We start from the raw sequence: 7,272 nt of genomic DNA on the forward strand, positions 1-7,272 counted from the left end.
CATGTCACAATCTCCTGCTCTAGAAACTTCAATGACTTACTAGTGCCTTTGAGCTAAAATATAAATTCCTCTTTGGCATTTCAAGCCCTTCACAAACTGGTTCCAGCTTACCTTTCCAAGTTGATTACATACTACTCTCCTTCATGGACTCCACACTCCAGCTATATTGGCCTACTTGTATGCTGTACATGATATTCCATTTCCTATCTCTATGTTTTTGAACAAGCTGTCCTGCATACCTGGAATACTCTCCTTCACTTCCACCTCTTCAAGCTTCTGTCTTCAAGGTGCAACTTATTCTACTTCCTTCAAGCTGCCTTTTTTAATTCCTTTAATTGTTAGAGTCTTTCCACTTCAGACATACTTTGCATATATTTTGTGTATATACTTACCTTTGAACATGTCATATCACCCCAATAGAACATAAGTTCCTAGAAGGCATAGAATGCTTCCTCTTGCATTTCCATCCCTAATATCTAGCATAAAGTCAGCACATAATAAGCATTTTATTTCATTTTTTGCTTATTAACTTATTAATCAAGGGTTAAACCTGAATAGTATAAAGGAGTCAAAAGGCAAAAGGGCAGGAGGCAATCTGGTACAATTAAAAGCCCACTAGATTGTGACAAGACACCTACATTCCAATGAAAGCTCTGGCACTTTCTAGTTGTGTTATCTTGGGTGAGTCTTAACTTCATTAGGATTCAGTTTCTTCCTATATTAAATAGAGAGTAGGGATGGCAGCTGTATGAGATGTTTCAAAGTCCCTTCCAGCAATGCCATTTGGTGATCCTTTGAAAGCCTAAGAAATGTTGCACTGAATCATACCAAGGACATAGCTGCACTCATGGGGAGTGATTAAAAAAAAAAGTTAAGCAGAAAAGAAATTTGAAATTAATATAAATGAGAAACCAAATAAAGAGACAGATTCAGTCTAGTTGAGTTCCTAGACTAATAGAGGGCTGTCTCCAGGTGAACTATAGCTTTGGGTACTGAAAGAATTGGCAGCTATGACTGCTGAACTATTATCACATTCTTTGAAAGACTGAAGACAATGGGAGAGGTACCCCTGGAATGGAGAAGGAAAAATGTTCTTGCTTTCAGAAAAGGGAAGATAATGGGATCTATAAGCCAGTGAGTTTATCATCCATTCTTGACAAAATTCTAGAATATATTATTAAACACATAACTAGTGGACATATAGAAAAGGAAGTAATAGACACATCAGAGGCAGCTAGGTAGTACAGTGGAAAGAGTGCTGGGCCTGGAGGCAGGAAGACCTAAATTCAAATCCAGGCTTAGACATTCACTAGCTGTGTGACCCTGATCAAGTCACTTAACCTCTGTTTGCCTTAATCCAGTGGAGAAGGAAATGGCAAACCACTCTAGTATATTTGCCAAGAAAACCCTCTGAACAATATTGGTATGCTATGGTCCGTGGAGTTATGAAGAGTCAGACATGACTGAACAACTGAAAAACAACAGCAGGCCCATAAAGCCAGCATAGATTCATCAAGAATGAAGACCAACCTCATTTCCTTTTTTAACAGGCTCCCTAGAGCAGAAGAGTTGGAGAATGATGTAAATACAAAGAATTTGCAAAGCATTTGACAGAGTCTCATGTGATTATGGAAAAGATGGAGACAAAGACTAGGCAAGAATACACCTAGGTAGATTCAAACCAGTTAAATAAGAGACCCAAAAGGTAGCCATTAATGGCTTGATGTTATAGAGATCTGTGCTTGGCATTATGCTATTTAATATTTTTTCTTTTTTTTTCTTTTTTTTTTTTTTTTAGGCAATTGGGGTTAAGTGACTTGCCCAGGGTCACAGAGCTAGTAAGTGTTAAGTCTGAGGCCAATTCCTGACTTCAGGGCCGGTGCTCTATCCACTGCGCCACCTAGCTGACCCCTATTTAATATTTTTATCAACTGTAATGGTCAGGATGACCTGCTCATCAACTTTGTAATGAACACAAAGATCTGAGCTATAGCAAACACAGTGAATGTTGGGATTTTGATGTTGTTAGAAGAGAACATTGAACTAAATCTAATAAGATGAAATTGCTTAGGATAAGATGGAGAAGTACAAATATAAGATGGGGTTAGCATGGTCAGATAGAAGTTCACCTGAAAAAAAACTAGAGTTTTTAACAGACTGAAAGTTCCATATGAATCAACAGTATGATTTGGCAGCCAAGAAAAGTAATGTAAACTTAGGGTGTACTAAGAGAAGTATAGTGTCTAGGACTACAGAGGTGATAGTCCCTCTATATGTTGCCCTGCTCTGGCACATCTGGAGTATTATACTCACTCAATTCTAGCTGCTGCATTTTAGAAACATCCAAAGGATTTCATTACCCAAAATGTTAAAAAAAAAAAAAAAAGACCCTGAGATTCTGCCATATGGAGATTACTTGAAGGAACTAAACATATTCAACCTGGAGAAGAGAAGATTTAGAAGGGGCATGACACTATAGATGTCTTCAAGTGTGTGAAATTCTATCATGGGGAAGGGAGATTATATAAATTAAGTTAAATTAAACTCAGAGGAAAGCACCAGGAGCAATAGGTGGAAGTTTCAGAGGCAAATTTATGATTGATGTCAGGGAATGCTTCCTAACAATTAGTACTCTCCAAAAGTAAAGTGGTTTATAAGTCCTAAAACAAGGTCCCAACTAACAGATCACAATCTTCAGATAGGGCTCAAAGCTTTACCTAGTAGATTTACTTCCATGATAGTTGTCACTACTGAGGATCCTTCTTGAATATACCCTTCTTTTCAGCACTCTGGAATTCCAGGGGGTTAGCGGGGAGGGGAAAGAGATGCAGCTGACCCTTATAACTTTGACAAGAAACTTGATTCTCAGCATCCCTCACCCTCCACTCAGTTTCATTGCTGTTGTGTCATGTATGAGGCACTGCAAATATGGACTAGCGACCAGGCAAATCCTTCTTCTGGATCTGAGGAGGAAGAGTTGGGAGAACAAGTATGAACTAAAAAGTCAGACCAGATTAGCTCCAAAGTGCCTGCAGAATGCCAAGATTTGAAAGGTTGTGATAAGTAGAAAGAACTTTCCTGATTCTGGATCAAATATAAAATTCTCACTGTAACTTTAAAAATTCTTTATAACCTGGCCCCTTCTGACCTTTCTAGTTTTCCTACACTACACTCCTCCCCAGTGTCACTGGCTTCCTTGATATTTTTTGCTCAAAACACTCCATCTCCTTCCTCCAGGAATTTTCACTGGCTGTCCCCCATACCTAGAACTCTCTCCTTCCTCACTTCTACCTCTTATCTTCCCTGACTACCTTCAAGTCTCAGCTGAAATTCTACCTTCCAAGAGGAGTGTTTCCCAGTCTTCACTAATCTTGGTGCCTTCACTCGGAAATTATTTCCAATTTATTGTGTAGCTATCTTTTTATATATAGTTTTTTGCATGTCATCTCTGCCACCAGACTATGAGTTCCTCAAGAATAGGGACTGTTTTTTGCTTCTCTTTGTACCTCCTATGCACAGTATCTAGCACAAAATAGGCACTTAATGAATGCTCTTTGAGTTAAGCAAGGATTCATTCATGGCTTAGAGAAGTCTGCACGAAAGGAAAAATCAATCCATCAATCAATAAGCATTTATCAAGTATATTCTACATGCCAGATAATATGCTAGGTACTGGGAATACAAAGACAAAAAGGAAAACACCCCCTCCCCTTCATGAACTTATGTTCTATCAAGGGAGTTGGTATGTACATATAAGCATATACAAAATTAATAAAAAGTCATTTCAGGGTAGGGTAGGCACTAGAAGCTGAGGAGATCACAAAAGGACTCCTGTTGAATGTAGCACCTAAGCTGAGTTTTAAAGGAAACCGAGGAATCCAAGAAGAGTAACAAGGAAGGAGTCTATTCCCAGCAAGGAGGGAAGCCTATGCAAAGTCATGGAGGCGGGAGACATAATGTTGTTTATGAAGAACAACACAGGGGTTTGTTTGGCTAGACCAGAGAATGCAAGAAGGGGTGTAATGAATCCTTAAGAATGGAAAGAGGTAGAACCAAGTAGAAGGGGTTTTGAATGTGAAACAGAGAAATTTGTATTTGATCCTAGAGATAACCAGGATCCAAAGATTTAGAGCTAAAAGAGACCTTAGAGTACTTGCAGTCACCTCATTTTATAGACAAATAACTGAACCCCAGAGAGAGATGGGTGCAAGGATTGGAGGTCCAGTGAAGATGAAAGCGTTTAACGCTCCTTGCTGCTAAGATGACCAAGAAGAGGAAGAACAACTGGAGTACCAATGGCTAAGGACCATGGCCAAATGCAGCCCATCTGGTGCACCAACTGTGCCTGCCGAATGCCCAAGGACAAGGTAATCAAGAAATTCATCATCCTGCAATATCCTGGAAGCTACAGCTGTCAGGGACATCTCTGAGGCCAGTGTCTTTGACTCCTATGTAACTACTCAAGCTGTATGTAAAATTATATAATTGTATGAGCTTCATGTACAACAGCAAGATGGAAAAGGACTTTTCTCATGAGGTTTGAAAAAACTAAACACCCCATACCTTGCTTCCGACCTGGGGGTAAGCCCCAAAATGCCCCCCAATGCACATGTAAAGAGCTATCTACCCATCAAGACCCCCCTCAGATGAAAATAAAATGACTAATCAACCTTGATTTAAATTTGTGTGTATATCAGTAATAAGACACTAGAAGAGACATAGTGATAAAAAATGATGATTTTGGCAGCATTTGGCAAGGTCAGACTCTTTATTCCTCTGCCCCTTCCTACATCCTCTCTGTGACTGGCTAGGAGTAGGGCAGCAGTGGCTGTGGAACTTCTCTTCCTGGGTTTCAAGGTGAAGAAGGGCAGGAGAAATTGCATTTCTCCTTATTGTAATGGCCACTAGGAGGGACATGTGTTGGGCAGTTACTCCGTAACTCCTCTCTTTACTGTAGTATCTGTGAGGGTCTAGGACTGTGGAACAGCTGAAAGTTTCAAGGAAGATTAAGGGGAAGAAGGATTAGCCCCAAATTCTAAGGCTCAAAGAGCCACTAGCTGTTCTTTGCACTGAGAAAGTTAAATTGTGAAATGCACCTTTTACATGTATTCAATCCATCTAAATACCTGGTTCTATGGATGACTATTTGATCATATATCACATCTGCAGATTTTGTTCTTTGATTCTCATGATCCTAAATTTTTCAGAACCTTGGATAGAGCTGCAGCCTCTAGTTCCCCATCTTCTCACTGCTTAGTAGTGACTAACCTTTTAGGCCCACCCAACTCTCCTCTGACTTTTGTCCCCTGAATTATAGAACCATTAATGCTATAGACTGATTCCCCATCTTAACTTAGACCAGGCCACCTTGATCAGTATTGTAGCTCAATCCATAGATGGCTCTTAACTATAGCTATGCTCTGGTTCTACCTGTAGACTGACAGGTGAGGCCAGAGGGAAAAGTCTAGTCCAGTCCAAAAAGGGTAATCAGAAAGTTGAAGAGAATTGAAAACATATGCTATATAGTGTTGGTTGAAGGAACTGAGAATAGTCAAACTGAAGGAGTGAAGACAGAGACAACATAACAACAGTGTTCAAGTATTTAAAGGAAGGAGGGGTTAGACTTCACCTTTTTATCCCAGAGAGCAAAACTAAGACAAGTGGAAGACATATGAAGATAATTTTGGTTTAATATATGGAAAAATCTTCTGCAAATAAATCTAAAGGTACAATGCGCTGCCTCACCAGCTAGTATGTTTCCTGGTATTCTGTAGGTTAGGTGTGCTATAAAAAGAACTCATTGCAGAATTGCGGTTGCTTCCTACTCTGCAACATAGGCAGAGAACTGAGGCAAAGAACTGAGCCCTGTATTCCCAGTGGCCTAAGTTGCCTCTCCGCTCAGAATGTTGTTTTTCTTCTCTCACTGGAGATGGTTAGGCAGAAAGAAGACAGAACAATGAGAAGAGCCTGTTTCTGGTCAAATAGTATTTTATGAATGCACTGCCAGGTTCACCTACAGAGTCAATCAAAAATGTTCCTCTTCACCATATTAGACCCCAAACACTTACAGTATGTCTGAGCATGGTACATACCTCATCAAAGCATTTCAATGACATGTAACAGTCCCCTTTGAAGCAGGTTTCCTAGCTTCTTCTAGGTGGAAGATCATATCAGCCGATCACTGTTCACACATTCATAAGGACTGGGCTCACTGGCTAGTCCCCCATTATTCTTGACACGCACTCTCAGCTTCAGGCTGGATCAGGGTAAAAGAGGGCCAGCACCGTCTTACACATACATTATCTCACATGAGCCTCTCAACAACTATACAGGGCAGGTAATATTGGTATTATCCCATTTTCTAGAAGTGGAAACTGAGGCTGCGAGATTAAATAACTTGCTAGTGTCAGAGACAACATAATCTTGACTCCTAGGCCAGTACTTTATCTGTTTTGCTTATTTTGCTTGTTTGCTTTGTTGTGTTTGATACCTTTTATTTTTTATACCATAATCATTTCCAAACACACATTTTTCCTTCACCTATCCATACATATTCTTGTAAAACAGAAAAATTGTTAAACAGACTTGACTGACACAGTGCCCATGCCTGATATGATATTCAAGCTTTCACATCAGTATTTTCCTGAGAGGAGGGCAATGTTTCATTGCCAATATAGGTCATTTCCAGTATCCTATCTACTATGCAACATTGTCTTTCCATTGTGCTCCAGGAAGGTGGAACAGATAGTAATGAAGTTGCAAGCCAGTTTGGCAGTAATGAAGAGTGCATGAAGGGATATGGTAGGATATAAAGCTAGAAAGGGAGTTGCTGCCAAATTGTGGAGGATCTTAAAATGCCAGGCTGAGAAATTTTCTTTTGTCCTACAGACAAAAGGCAGTCCTGGAAAGTTTATGAGGAAAGGAATGATGTGGTCACGTATTGTGGGTATGGGCAATGAAATGATGAACAATCAGAGTCTTCTTGCATCTGAAGATTAGGGGACTAGTTCAGGTTTTCATTACTTCTCACTCAAGATTATTTTAATAATATTCCTAAATTTTCCTAAAGCAATGTAAAACACACTGTAAAACATAAAGTGCTATATAAATGTTAGTATTATTATATTGTTATTATTATTTCTGTAGTAATATGTGCAAAAAATCATAAATGTTAAATGGAGAGGAAAGGTAGTTTCCATCTCCCCTCCCCCCATTATCTGGAGGCCTGCTCCACTTCTACTGATAATCAGTCATTGAAGTTTTAAACAACAG

The sequence above is a fragment of the Vombatus ursinus genome, unplaced genomic scaffold, assembly GCF_900497805.2.
Source record: "Vombatus ursinus unplaced genomic scaffold, bare-nosed wombat genome assembly UNPS02014841.1, whole genome shotgun sequence".
Taxonomy (NCBI): domain Eukaryota; kingdom Metazoa; phylum Chordata; class Mammalia; order Diprotodontia; family Vombatidae; genus Vombatus; species Vombatus ursinus.